The following is a 14,407-nucleotide window of genomic DNA, read 5'->3' as shown; positions in this document are numbered from 1 at the left end:
GTGTGTATGATGTGTGTATATGAATGTGTTATGTGTATGTGTATATGTGTGTATGATGTGTGTTGTGTGTTATGTGTATGTTGTGTGTGTATGTGTATATGTGTGTGTATGATGTGTGTTGTGTGTGTTATGTGTATGTGTATATGTGTGTGTATGATGTGTGTTGTGTGTGTTATGTGTATGTTGTGTATGTGTGTGTGTATGATGTGTGTTGTGTGGTTATGTGTATGTGTATATGTGTGTGTGTATGATGTGTGTTGTGTGTGTTATGTGTATGTTATGTGTGTATGTGTATGTTTTTTGTTTTTGTTTTTTTTTTCGGAGCTGGGGACTGAACCCAGGGCCTTGCGCTTGCTAGGCAAGCGCTCTACCACTGAGCGCTCTACCACTGAGCTAAATCCCCAACCCCGTGTATGTGTATGTTATGTGTGTGTTATGTGTATGTTGTATGTATGTGTATGTGTATGTTATGTGTGTTGTGTGTTATGTGTATGTTGTATGTGTGTGTGGATGTATATGTTATGTGTTTAGTATGTGTATGTTATGTGTGTTGTGTGTTATGTGTATGTTGTATGTGTGTGTGGATGTATATGTTATGTGTGTGTGTGGTTAGAGGACAACTTTCTTTTTTTTTTTTTTTTTTTTTTTGGTTCTTTTTTTCGGAGCTGGGGACCGAACCCAGGGCCTTGCGCTTCCTAGGCAAGCGCTCTACCACTGAGCTAAATCCCCAACCCCAGAGGATAACTTTCAATGTTAGTTCTTTCCTTCCTCTGTGGCTTCCTGAGAACAAATCCAGGTCGCCAAGGCTTGCACAGTGTCTTAGGGTTCTATTGCTGCAATGAAACACCATGACCAAAAGGAAGTTAGGGAGGAAAGGATCATCGAAGGAAGTCAGGTCAGGAGCTTAAGCAGGGCAGGAACCTGGAGGTACGAGCTGAGGCAAAGGGGTGCTGCTTACTGGCTTGCTCAGCCTGTTTTCTTATGGCACCCAGGACCACCAGCCCCCATCAATCACTAATTAAGGAAATGCCCTACAGCTGGATCTCATGGAGGTATTTTTCTCGGTTGAGGTTCCCTCCCCTCATATGACTTTAGCAGGTGTCAAATTGAATAAAACTCACTAGCACACACAGTAGCTTTTACCCACTGGACTATCTTGTTGGCCCATCTTAGGATTTTTGGTTTGTTGGTTTGGTTTTTGGGATTTTGTTTTTGAGACAGGCGCTTACATAGCTCAGAGTAGTTTCGAACTTATTCTGTGGCTAAGGGTGACTTTGGACTCCTTTTGTTCCTACCTTTTATCTCTTAAGTGCCAGAATTAGAGGCCTGCACCACCACATGCCTGTGTTTTAATTCTCAATTTTACTTCAAAACTGTTTTTGAAAAAAACAGTATTACTATGTAACCCAGGCTATGCTGAGACTCATGATTCTGCCTCCGCCTCCCCAGTACTGGGGTTATAGTTGTGAACACAGAGGGCAGATTTTTAGGGTCATAGAAGGACTCTGTAGGATAAGGTAGACCCAGGAATCGGTCAAACCCTATGGAAAACAACACAGACCATAACCCCTAATGTGTGCTATGAACTTCAGTCAGTAGTGATATACTAGTGTTGATCAGTCATTTGTAACAACTATGTCCACTGACCTGAGATCAAAGTGATAGATGCTGGGGATAGGGGTGGAGGGGAGATCGGAGGAAAGGAGTGCAGGCATGTGGGAAATCGTCTCTATATCCTCTACCCCTCACCACTCCCACTCCCACTCCCAGCCCACATCAGAGACAGGGTCTCGTCACCTGTGTGTGAGTGGGGAGGGGCTTGAACTTGCTATATAACCAAGGATGACAATGAAGTTCTGTTCCTCCTGCCTCTATGAGCGCTAGGATTGCAGACATTTGCCAACAGGCTCAATGTATAAGATACTGAAAATGGAGTCAGGGCAAGCGCTCCACTGACTGGGCTATGCTCCCAACAGATCTCTGGTCTACGATAGTAAATTCCAGTACAGCCAGGGCTGTGTAGAGAAAGACCCTCCCCTCCCCAGACAAGAACCAACAACAAAAGTTAAAGATGATTTATTTTATGTTTAGGATGTATGGAGGTAGTAGATGCGACTGAGGGATCATGCCTACAAAGGCCAGCAGAGCGTGGCTCCTGAAACTAAAGTTCCAGGTAGCTGTGGGCTGTCAGGCAGGGCTGCTGGGAGGCACACTCTGGTCCTCTACAAGAGCAGTAAACACTCTTAACCACCAAGCCCATCTCTCCAGTACCTCAACGGGCTTTTTTAAAGAGTTGTTTTTAGGTTTACAGAAAAATTAATGAATTCACAGAGATCCACCTGCCTCTGTCTCCATAGTGCTGAGGTTAAAGCCCTGTGCCAAGTCCATCTGAGGATCTTTTTTTTTCCCCCAAATGTTCAGTGATAAAATAAAACTTGCTTATCTCTCTACAAAAAATGCTGTTCCAGCCATGTCTCTGCCTTTCTCTGAAGACACATTCCCTTAACAGTCTCCTTCTTCCCTCCCCAAAGGCCTCAGCCATCACAGGTATGCAAGAGCTTTCGCTGAGGCTCCCATCATGGAATTCCTAGGTGCTATGCAACCTGGTCACAAGTGACGTGAACAGACGGTTCCCAAAGAATCATTTGGATGGCCGTGCTGGGTCAGGAGATTTGGTAATGCTTAGCAATGGTATAGGAGGCTCTTAAAGAGTAGGGCAGAGCTGGCTAGGTTCCGCCTCAGTTTTGTGGGGCTTTGATAAGGAATGTCAGTTGCTTTGTGGGAATTTCTGATTGTGAGTGCTGTCATGTTGGTGCTTGGTTCCCAGTCTGGCCGAGGCAGGGTCTGGCACTGGGTAGTTAGCTCTCTGGGCATACTGTTGGAGTGCTCTGACCTGTGATTAGCCAGGCCAGGCTTGGCAGCGGCGGCTCTCCCTGCTGCCCACATGATACTCCCATCAGCCTTAATGAGTGCACGTGCTGCAATCTGAAACCGGAGCCAGGGCTGGAACCAGTTGCACAGAAAATAGAACTGTCACAACAGGAAGGGTGCGTCCAGAGTCTGCCGAGGGACAGCTGGGTTGGGGAGGGGGTGTTGGCCTGCTCCTCTGTCCACCTCCCACCCCTTCCCCCAAGCCACCTGGGAACTTCTTGGATTCATAGGCATAGAGGCTGAAGTTACCTTGCTGGATTTGGGCCCTTCTGGCCTCCTCAGCCTTGGCTTTCCCCTGGAAGGAGGACTGTGTGCTAGAGCTCCAACCACATACACTCCCATAACTGACCTTTAGGCACCTTCCACACCCTGCTTGTCTCTGAGGACCTACTCTGGCGTCTCTCAGAACCTGATGGTCCCTGCTCAGGTGTCTTTCCCTGCCAGTTCCCATCTTTGCTGCTGCCCCAATCCAGCAGGGAATGCTGGGAGGTGGGGTTGTGTAGCAAGGGACCTACCTACCTGGTGCCTGTTGAATTCAGTTACAAGGGGAGAGGGGGGAGAAATCGGGAGGTGGAAGCAAGTTTGAAAGGGGTCCCTGACTGCTGGGTGGGGGACCTGGGGTAGCTCTCCTGACTTCCCCAGGCCTGATTGCCTCAGCTTGGAAGGACAGGTCCCATCTGTCATCTCTACACTTTGCTGGTTCTGGATTCCAAACGGTCAGTATGTCTTTCTCTGGCCAATCTCTGTCACTGACTGCCCAATAGGGGCATTTGGAGCAAAATCTTACTCTGTGCTTTTTTTCTTTTTTCTTTTTTTAAGATATATTATTTTTATTCGAGTGAGTGTTTTGCCCACATGTGTGCATGTGCATCGAGTAAGATGCCCAATGCCTTCAGAGGTCAGAAGAGGATGTTGGATTCCCTGGAACTGGGTTATGAATGGTTGTGAGCCACCGTGTGAATGCTGGGAACCCAACCCAAGACACCTGCAAAAGCAAAGAGTACTCTTAGTCACTGAGCTACGTTCACTGTCCACAGGCCTGAGGAGGAAGAGAGAAACCTGCCATCACATGATCATGAGTACACTGCGTGGGGCACAGCTCTAGACCATGTGATTGAAACCCATGGGTATCCCATCATGCTTGGGCCCACTACCCTGGGGAAGTGTCTTCTCTTCTTGTTCTCTTCTTCCTCCTTTCTCTCCTCCCCACACCTTTGAGGTAGGTTTCACGTACCCCAGGCTGGCCTTACCTTAAACTTGATATTTATCCAAGGATGCTCTTGAACTTGTGGTCCTCCTGCTTCTTCTACCTTCTGAATGCTGGGATTACAGGAGTGGGGGAACATGCCTGGTATATGTGGTACTGAGTGAGGGTTGAACTCGGGCTTTGTACCAGACAGACATGCTACCAACTGGAGCCACATCCTCAGCCCCCATTAAAAATAAACCTTCTGTGGTGTGTATCTATTTGGTATGTGTGTGTGTGTGTGTGTGTGTGTGTGTGTGGTATGTATATCGGTGGTTTGTGTATATGTGTGGTGTAATCTGTGGTGTGTGTGTGGTGTATATCTGTGGTCTAAGTGTGTATATGTGTGATGTGTGTCTATGGTGTGAATGTGTATATGTGGTGTATGTGTGTGTGTGTGTGTGCATGCTTGTGGTATAGGTATGTGTGTGTATCTGTATGTATCTATGATGTGTGTGTGGTATGTATATCTGTGGTGTGGTGTGAGTGTGTATATGTGTGGTGTAATCTGTGGTATGTGTGTGTATCTGGGATGAGTGTGTGTGGTATATATCTGTGGTCTAAGTGTGTATATGCGTGATGGTGTGATGTGTGTCTATGGCATGAACATGTATATGTGGTGTGTGTGTGTATGTGTGTGGTATCGGCATCAGTCCTTGTCTTCTGGCTTATTTGAGACAGAGTACGCTTGTTACTTTCCCCCTGTGTGTGTCCCAGCCTGAGAGCTTCTAGGTACTTTCCTGTGTCTGCCTCCCATGTCCCTTTAGGAGCACTGGGACTTCAGATGCTCTTTCTATGTCCACCTTGTACATGAGTTCTGGGAAACCAAACTGAGGTCCTCAGGCTGATGGGTCAACACGCTTTACTACCCAGCCATCTGCCTGGCCCAAGTCCATTATCTTCTGCAGACCCTGAGGGAAACGGAAGTGGGTGACACAATCAAGCATTCATGCATGCAGAGTTGCTTAAACTGGACTGGAGTTGGCCTAACCTGCTTGCTGCCTCCACAGGGCTTTGAGATGGGATGTGGGTGCTCAGTAGTCCCAGCTTGGGTGGGGGTTCCCCAAGGGAGATACATGAGGAAGGGAACCTGGGCGGGACAGAGGGCTGTGGGAGTGAGAATGCAGGTGACAAGGCAGGAAAGGCAAGCTGGAGGAAGGGGACATGGGTGGCATCTGTGGTGAGAGACGACAGCAGACAGGTGGTGCTGGCTGAGCCAGGCCAGCTCTGTCCACTCTTAGGAGGCACCAGTATGGGTGAGGAAAGGGAGGAGGGGAACTCAGCTGCTTGCTCTGCACCCATTCAGGCTCTGAGGCATAGATGGATCCTGGCATGGGCTGGCACCCAGCACTGGTGGAGCGAGCCTTTACTGAATGGTGGCCATGACATTAAACATTTCCATAAGGGCAGAACTGCATTCAACAGCCACTCCGAGGGAGGCCCAGCTCCTCATTCTCCAATCAAACAAGACTGCTGAGGCTGAGGAGTGACAGGCTTGCCCAGTCTCCTGACTTAGAGGAATGATGGGGGAGGCTCTGAGATTCACCATTGTCCCATTGTCTCAGAATGCCTGCTAAACTCTTGGGCCATGGTCTTAGTGGGCAATTGTCTCTTACTCTCTCCTTCCCCGGCCCTGCCTTCTGCCTTCCTTCTCTAAGGTATCTCTAAGGTACCATCTCTAAGGTGTCATTATAGAATATGTGGGAGATGGAAAAATAGATAAGGGAGCAAATACCTGGCCTTCCACCTGTTGCTATTGCCGCGGCAACAGTTACCTTGGAGCTGCTTGACCAAGGACCACAGCCTCACCTGGGGTGGTTTAAAACAATGATGTTGACTCTCCTGAAACTCTGGAGGCTTAAAATCAAAGTGCTGGCAGGGAGGGTTGATAAGGAGCTAGCTACACAGGAGAGGGAGGGTGCCCTGCCAACACAGATTCTGTTCCGAATCCCAAGTGTCTTCTTACGACTTGCAGGCTCCACAGCGGATGGTCCAAAAGCAACTTTGATTGCTGTGAAAGAATGTGAGAATGTTCCAAACTTTTAAAAGTGTGTGTGTGTGTGTGTGTGTGTGTGTGTGTGTGTATCCTCGTGCACGCACATACCTGTGCTGTGTTTGGGTGCCCTCAAAGGCCAGAAGACAGGGGTTGGGTGGTTGCAGTGTAAGCCTTTAATCCCAGGATTCAGGAGGCAGAGGCAGACAGATCTCTGAGTTCAAAGCCAGCCTGGTCTACAGAAAGACTTCTTGGACAGCCAAAGCTACATAGAGAAACCCTGTCTGAAAAGAAAACATTTTAAGATAGGGTCATGTGTAGATCAAGCCACTCTCAACCCTGCTATGGAGTAGAGGCTGACCTTGAATTCTTGATCCTCCTGCCTCTGCCTCCCAAATACAAGGAAATTAGGCTTGTACTACTGCATATGACTGCTCTTGTCTGGAATTAGAGTCTGGCTGAGCTCAGGGTGGTCTTGAACTCTTGTTCCTCCTACCTCTACCTGTGTGGTGGTCAGGTTGAGGTGCACGCCACTAGCTCGCTCCTCAGGGAGCTTATTCTTTTTTTTTTTTTTTCTTTTTTTTTTTTCGGAGCTGGGGACCGAACCCAGGGCCTTGCATTTGCTAGGCAAGCGCTCTACCACTGAGCTAAATCCCCAACCCCAGGGAGCTTATTCTTGCGGTATCTTTCATCAAGTCAAGTCTGGGCCTTGTTGGGTCTTCATTCAGGTTTTACTTGGTCCAGCTTGGCACAGATGGTAGCCCTGTACTAGAGACCCTCCACGTGGGTCTTCCATTTAGTAGAGGTTATCGTTTCCACCAGGATCCATACCCTGACTTAGGGGCAGGCAGGAGAAGCAGTCGAGATGGGAATGTGTGACAGAGCACACCTGTAAGATTCTTTGTAATCCCAGCTCCTGGGAGACGGCAGGAGGATCCGGAGTTCAAGGTCATCCCTGTTATCCCGGGCGTTCTGTCCAGTTCAGGCAACCGGGGGAGAGTTTGTCTTTGTTCTCTTTCAGATGGCAGTGAGATGTCTCAGCAATTAAAAGTGCTCGCTCTCTTGTCAGATGACCTGAGTTTGATGCCCAAGCCCTGCAAAGTAGGAGTGGACTTTCTCCGGTGGATTGGCCCCTGACCTTTTCCACTTGTGCTGTGGAACTCATATACACATACCTACAGGTAATCGATTGAAAAAAAAGAGAACCAATTGAAGATTGTATGTAACTGGAATGACATTGGTTCATTAGGTGCTGGCCACATCCTCTTAGGGATGTACCCCATTCATAGGCTGTGCCATGTCCCTCCATCTTAGGGCCCCGTGGAGTGCCGGCAGCAAGTGAGAGCGGAGTGCTGTACCTGCCTGTGTTTATGTATGAGTCTACGTGCGCAGGCCAAAGAATAAACCATTTAAGCAGGCAAGGGCAGGGTGGCAGCTTCCTCATCAGTGACGCATTCATTCCACACATTTGGCAGGAGTGTGCCTCATTCCTAGGTAGATCCGGGAATGTGTTCTTCTGGCCCCAACAGTTAACACTTTGGTGTCTCCAAACTGTTAACGATTCCTTGGCTGGTGCTGGAAATAGATCTCAGGTCTTGTGCACTGAGCCACACCCTCCAATCGTGTGTGTGTGTGTGTGTGTGTGTGTGTGTGTGTGTGTGTGTTTAGTGCCCTGACCAGGAGATTAACTTTGGGTATCTTCCTCTATGACTCTCCAAAGCTTGCTAGCTATTTATTTATTTATTTATTTGTGGCAAAGTCTCTGAATGAATCTGGGCCTTGTTCTTTCAATTAGACTAGCTGGCTAGAAAGTCCCCAGAATCTGTCTAACTCCTTTTTCCCAACATTTGGGTTACACACGCATGCTACTCTAGCTTTTTACCCAGTTTCTGGGAATCGGAACTCAGACGTTTGTGCTGTAAGTATTTTACCCACTGAACCCGTCCTCTCTCCTGCTGCCAATCCCGGTTAAAAAATAAAAGCCAAGTGGAGCTTGGCAGTGCGTGCCTTTCAATGACAGCATGTAGGAAGTAGATCTCTTTTGAGAGTATGAAGCCAGCCTGGTCTGTAGTGAGACCCTGCCTCAAACAAAATAAACAAACAACAAAAAAATCCAAGTGGAAGTAGTTTTACAGACGACAGAGATCCTGAGACAAAGTTGGCACCCGCCGGCCACCGTCAGAGCTCTGGACTTCTGTTTTACAGTTGAGAAAATCGAGCCCCAAAGAAGGGAAGGAACTTGCAGGGTGGAGTGGCCGTTTGCTGCCAAGCAACCCTCCCTGCCCGTATCTATCTCCTCGCTTCTTGAATGCCTGAAGTGCTCCAGCGGAGAGGAACCCCTTCCTCCCTGGAGGGCTCATTGCTTTCTGGGAGGTCTTTGCTCTCTCTCATATTCTATCCACCTTGGGATAGTAAAATGCGCTGTGTTTGACATTGAGGTCCCTTCTTTTGTCTTTGCTAGGTTCACCAAACACTTGAGGGCTGACATACATACACACACACACACACACACACACACACACACACACACACACACAAACCTGCCCACCTTGCATTCTTTTGTTTTGATGAGACAGGGTCTCACCATGTAGCCCTGACTGTCCTGGAGCTCACTATGCAGACCAGGCTGGCCTTCAACTCACAGAGTTCTGCCTGCCTCTGCCTCTGCCTCCTGAGAGTTGGGATTAAAGGCATGCACCATGGTGCCTGGCTATCTCTAGTTTTAAATGTTGAAATTACTGTTTTTTTTTTCTTGAAAGAGTCACAGATATTATTGTTTAAAGGCTATTTTTACGGTCAATACGGCCTCTGGGTGTTTAAATAAGTAAATAAATAAATATTGAAAAAGTTTGGTCACTGCGAGGATGAGTGTTTTCTGGGTGGTGGAGGGGCACTGCGAGAGTTGAGACAAGGTCTCACATAGTCTAGGCTGACCTGAACTATCTATGTAGTTGAGGATGACTGTGAATTCCTATCTTCCTGCCTCTACCTCCTAAATGCTGAGATTACAGGCAGGGACCAATCGTGTCCAGCCTGGAAACGGGACTTCCTATTGAGCTGGGGATGAACTCCTGACCCTCCTGTTCTACCTTCCAAGTGCTATGCCACTTCATCTGCTTTCTGTGTTTTGTTTGCAGGGAGATTGAGGCCGGGTCTCACTATATATTCCAGGCTGACCTTGAATTTTCAAAGATCCTCCTGTCTCTTTATCTTCCCAAGTGCTGGGATTATAGGCATATACCACTGTTTGTGTCAGTGTCTTGATGTGGAACCCATTTACTGGGGCTACTGCTGGGTCATTTTATTATTATTTTCCTTTCTTTCAGTTACTCGATTTCCCAGGCTGCCTGGAGCTCTCAGCCATTCTCCTGTGTCAGCCTCTTGAGTCCTGGGATTACAGACACGAGCCATTGTCCGCCACCATTTACTCTTTACTCCATACTGTCGGGTTTCTCAGACCCTCACCGGGGCATCTCTTACTGTCCTCCAGGCTGGGACTGTGTGAGGTAGTGCTCAGCAAGGTATTAATTAGCCTTTTGTCTCATCATTTTCCTCTGCTCATAGAGCTAACCTCCTATCAGGCAGGGCTATATGAGAAGCAGAAAGTCTGTATATTGCCTGGTGTTCTGATGATCATATCTGTATCCTCTGGAAAGAAGTCTCTCCACCCCACTTCCTCTTTTTTTGTGTTTAAGACCAGGGCTCACTATGTAACCTTGGTTATCCTAGAACACACTATGTAGACCACAGTGGCCGTGAACGCAGAGATCCACCTGCCCCTGCCACCTGAGTGCTGGGATTAAACGCGTGCACCACCATGCTCCGCTTAGAGGAAACTTTCTCAATAAAGAATTGTTTGTGCGAGTGCTCGTATTTATATCTGTACCTCGTGCGTGCCTGGCACCCACAAAGGCCAGAAGATGGCGTCAGATCCCTTCCAACTGGAATTACAGACCGTGGTGAGCCTCTATGTAGGTGCTTGGAATGGAATCCGGGTCCTCTAGAAAAGCAGCAATTTCTCCAGATCCGAGGAAACTTTCTCAAAGTCCACCTTATCTGAATTCTCGATCAGGGACCGCGATTCTTCTAGGTGCTAGGAAAACCACAAAACTCTGACCCACCTAAAAAAGTCCTCCAGACCCCGGGCTCTGGGCGTTTCCCAGGGAGTGACCCGTGTTGGCCTCTCAGCAGCTTAAGTAGGAGTTCTTCGTTTGACTGACAGGAGAGGCCGCTAATGCTAGCCTAAGGTAGTTCCTTTCAGCAGCTGGGGGGCGTGCCGCCTCCGCTCTAGTCTGTCCAATCCCGAGCGCCGCAGGGTCGAAGGGCGGGGTCTGGAGCCCGGCAGCCAATAGGGCGAGCACAGCGGGCGCGGCGGGGGCGGCGCAGTCTCGGCTGGCGGCAGAAGCGGCCGCGGCGGGTCTGGGCAGGGCCGGGGTGCGCGACCGGAGCGGAACGGAAAGGGGTCGGAGTCGCATCCCGGCCGGAGCGGCGTGCTCAGTGGGACCCGAGGTGAGCGGCGGCCGAGGTGAGGGGTGAGCCGCGACGGTTGGGACACGGGTCGGTGGCCGCGCCTACCCCTGTCAGGCCGCGCCGGGGCCGAGCGCGCGGGGCCGCGCCGCTCGAAACTTCTAGTCCGCGCGCGAGGGGCCACGCGCCGGCGGGCGGAGCCCGGGAGGCCCAAAGGGCAGCGGGAGCGGGCGAGTCTCACGCGGATGCACTCATGGGGCACTTTGCAGACTACCTTCCATTTCCGTCCTTCCCACACTCGGTGTCCTCAGTGGTGAGAGCCAAGCCTGCTCGGTGAACACGAACTAGTAGTGTGAGGCGAGACGGGAAAGGCTGCAAGCTGCCCCTTTTGACTTTCATAGTTTTCTAGACTCAATGGATCCGAAGTGTCAACTCCCTCCTACCTCCCGTGGGGCTCTAGAGCCGCGTTCTTCTCTTACCAATGACCTGAGGCTTGCGGGCCCCTCTCTGAGAAGGTCCGCTTTTCTTTTTGTTCCAGAAGTGGAACAGAGTAACTGACTGGGATCTCAAGGCCTTAGAGGTTAGACCTGGAAGTAGACACGCCCCAGGGGTGCTGGGTTCTTGGTGGGTCCTCAAGGGAATATAGTTCTGGTCCGGGCTGTGTGCACCAGTCCTGGTTCTCGTCGTCTTTCCTTGACCGCAGCTGTCCTGAGGTTTAGTGATGAAGGGGAGTAGGTTGCTGACAGTCTCCAGGGCTACTCATTAGCGGTTTAGCAAAAAACACTCCTGCACTGTCCTGATGTAAACCTATTTAATCCTGAGTTGTGGACGTAAGCTCACACCTTCCAACCCCCAACAGGTTTTTCAGTTTGCTTAAGTTCTGGTCTTGCACCCCTGGGATTGTCAGGAGCTCCTGGCGAAGGGATCAGCCAGGTGAACTGGGTTCTGTGTTGGCCTCTCTTTTCAGTCGCAGGACGCTCGCTTTTTCACAGAAGCTCTGAATGAGAGTCAACTTAGTTGGAATTCTCTTGACTTTCCTGGAACACTTTAGTCTGTGCGTTTACACTTAACTGTAGAGTTTGACAGTCTCCTTGGTGAAGCTATGCACTTGAGCCATGAGGCCACTACGTGAAAAACTTGTGTGACGTGTGTTTTCTTTTCCCTGTAGTCTGGAGGCTTTAAAGAAACTGACCATTGGGCTGATGGGTTTTTATTACTTGGGAAAGTTCTGAGCACAGGGTAGATGGCTGATTAGATCTCTTCTCTCTGGGCAGGATTTTTAAAGACTAACGACTCACTGGACTAGAAATGGTATTTGACTTCATGCTGTTTGGGGAGCTAGAGTTTGTTACTTCTGACCATAATGATTAGTGTAAAAATGTGTGTATGTAAGAAACACAGCTAAGTTTCCATGCTGTCTGATAGAGAGAGGTGACATTGGCTTTCCCTTGGTCCTGAGTGCCAGTACAGATTCTGATGACCAGGCATTTCTAGGGGGAGCATAGGGACATTTGCCCTTAGTTTTGAGGGGGTTTTGTTTTGTTTTGGACAAAGGGTCTCAACTTTGTAGACCAGGTTGGCTTGGACCTCACAGAGATCTGCCTGCTAGGCCTCCTGAATGCTGAGATGAAAGCTGTGTTACACCATACCTGGCCACCTGAAAGTCCGTGCTGATGGGTTGAGGCCTGATTCTTAGGCGTCCTGGATCTGAAAGGGGGGGGGGTGTCATCATTTGGTCTTTCCAGGATGTTGTGGAATAGCAAATAACAGTAGTAAAGTTACTACCTGTTGTGGCAACTTGTGAAGCACACTCAAGTGCTCTCTGGCCAACCGCACCTGAAACCAAGGTCTGGGCTGACTCTGGCCTGCCTTATCTACCATCCCATTGTACTTGCTTCCTGGAAGCCACCCTTCAGATTATGTAGGTAATAACCATGTTCACACGAGCTGACGTGCCTGCTCAGTTTTTTTCCAGTTGGGAACCACAGCTGCATACCTGAAGGGGGGGGGAGGCAGGGCTTAGGTATCTAGTCGATGTGCATGCTAGGGGAGTGTCCTTTATGGGCTCTGCACATTCTCCTCAACACCTGAAGGTAGACCTGAGAGCATTGTCTAAATGGGCCTGAACTTCTTCCTGATGTCTCTCAATGGTGGTTGGTGGCCTTTGGGATGGCTGTTTGGGGACTTGTTTTTCCCCCAGCTTTTTAATATTCAGCTGGTTGTGCTGTCTGCTGACTAGAGACCATCTTTTAAAAGATAGGTTTCCTGAGGCAGGGAGATGGCTCAGTCAGTAAAGCACCTGATGTTCAAACATAAGGACCTGTGCTTGAACCCAGCAAAAAATAAGGTGAGGACGGGATGGTTCAGTGGCTAAGACCTGTGATTCTGACAGAAGATCTGGGTTTGGTTCACAGCACTTACTTGGTACCACAACCACCTGTACTCCAGTCTCAGGAGACCCTCTGTCCTCTGCTAACCTCTGAAGGCACCAGGAAGGGACATGGTGCACTCACACACATACAGGCAAGCATTCATAACTTAAAGTGGACAGTCCTCAAAGTCACCTGCACTTACACACATGTACACACAGACTGGTTCTCCCACTGTGCACTTGCCTGTAATTCTATCTTTAGGAGGCTAAGGCAGGAAAATCTTCAGTCTGAGGCCAGCTTTGGACTGCCCCAAACAGTCAAATCCTACAAATTTTCCCCTCTGAGAAAGGTTAAAGGAAAAAAAAAGGACAAAAACAAAAACAAAGGAACTAGAGATGGCGCACTGGTTAGACTTGGGTTCAATCCCCAGCACCCACGTGGTAGCTCACAACTGGCCACAACTCCAGACCTTGGGGATTCCATAAACACATGGTGTACAGATACACTTATAGGCAGAATACCCATTCACATAAAATAAAAAATAAAGGTTAAAAAACACCCAAACAAACAAACAAGGTCTTCATAGTCAGGACAGAGGGGTGTTTAGGGATTCAGATTCCAAAGGACAAACAGTCCTTCCATGAACAAACACAGATTCTACAAGGACATTCCAGGATACTTACGATGCCAACAGCGTATCCACCACCAAGGAAGCAGAACCTAATGGAAAACCCCATGCTGGCATCCAGGAGCCCAAGTTCTGGACCCAGGATGAATGGACATCTGTGGCCATGCACTCTTGACACCATTTTCTTTGTCACATCCCTGTCATTTCAATGTTTGAGTGCAGAATAATGAGATACAAATCCTTGGAAATGTATGTCCTCCATGTATGTAAGTCAGCATTATTATTAGCTCCAGGATGACAAGAAAATAGGATTACAGCTTTTCTGAGGTGAGAGGCAGCTTATTAGGAAGGCTGTGCTCAGCATGCCACCACCAGGTCAGGAGGGGTTGCTTAGGGCTAGAGTGTAACAGTTCTCACCCTGGATGCTGGCCCCAGGCTGTTCACATGTGTGCTTCCTTTCCTGGGGAAGGGGTGTCTCACAGCTGTTCTCAGAATTTCAAAGGTTAGGAATTTCTAAGCCTCTCTTACAAATATGAAATCTGAGGCCCTGAGATCTGTATACCCTAGCCTCTTAGTAGTGGGAAGGCTAGAAAGCGCCTTAGGTCCCATCCATCTCCCCTCAGGTATTCCAGGGAGTGAAATTACATTAAAACCAAATGTAATGGCTCAAGCCTAATAATGTCAGCACTTGGAAGGCCTGAGGCAGGAAAACTGCCTTGATTCTGAGGCCAAGGACAGGCCACACAGCTCCAGACCAGGTCCTGCCTCAG

The 14,407-nt window shown here is 48.9% G+C and overlaps 1 protein-coding gene and 1 long non-coding RNA gene across 7 annotated transcripts in view; one reads left to right on the top strand and one right to left on the bottom strand.

Moving 5' to 3' along the window:
- Nucleotides 1-621: 621 nt before the first annotated feature.
- On the bottom strand, nucleotides 622-10,192 carry LOC120093699 (uncharacterized). Its single transcript, XR_005487277.2, has 2 exons — nucleotides 10,057-10,192; nucleotides 622-7,345 (listed from the first exon to the last, which is right to left on the bottom strand). It is a non-coding gene; the product is annotated as an uncharacterized LOC120093699 (long non-coding RNA).
- Nucleotides 10,193-10,541: 349 nt separating this feature from the next.
- Pacsin2 (protein kinase C and casein kinase substrate in neurons 2) overlaps nucleotides 10,542-14,407 on the top strand; it is a 93,039-nt gene continuing 89,173 nt past the window's right edge. For 2 of the 6 annotated variants that reach the window (XM_063262926.1, XM_063262920.1), the window contains exon 1: nucleotides 10,557-10,679. The gene's annotated coding sequence lies outside the window, so the exon portion shown is untranslated. Of the gene's footprint in view, nucleotides 10,696-14,407 lie in introns of all 6 variants that reach the window. The other 4 variants (XM_063262921.1, XM_039078308.2, XM_006242055.4 and 1 more) reach the window with 3 other exon arrangements.

This window comes from Rattus norvegicus, chromosome 7 (genome assembly GCF_036323735.1).
Source record: "Rattus norvegicus strain BN/NHsdMcwi chromosome 7, GRCr8, whole genome shotgun sequence".
Taxonomy (NCBI): Eukaryota; Metazoa; Chordata; class Mammalia; order Rodentia; family Muridae; genus Rattus; species Rattus norvegicus.
The sequence above is the reverse complement of the archived record's forward strand: the minus strand, read 5'-3'. Positions and strand labels throughout refer to the sequence as shown.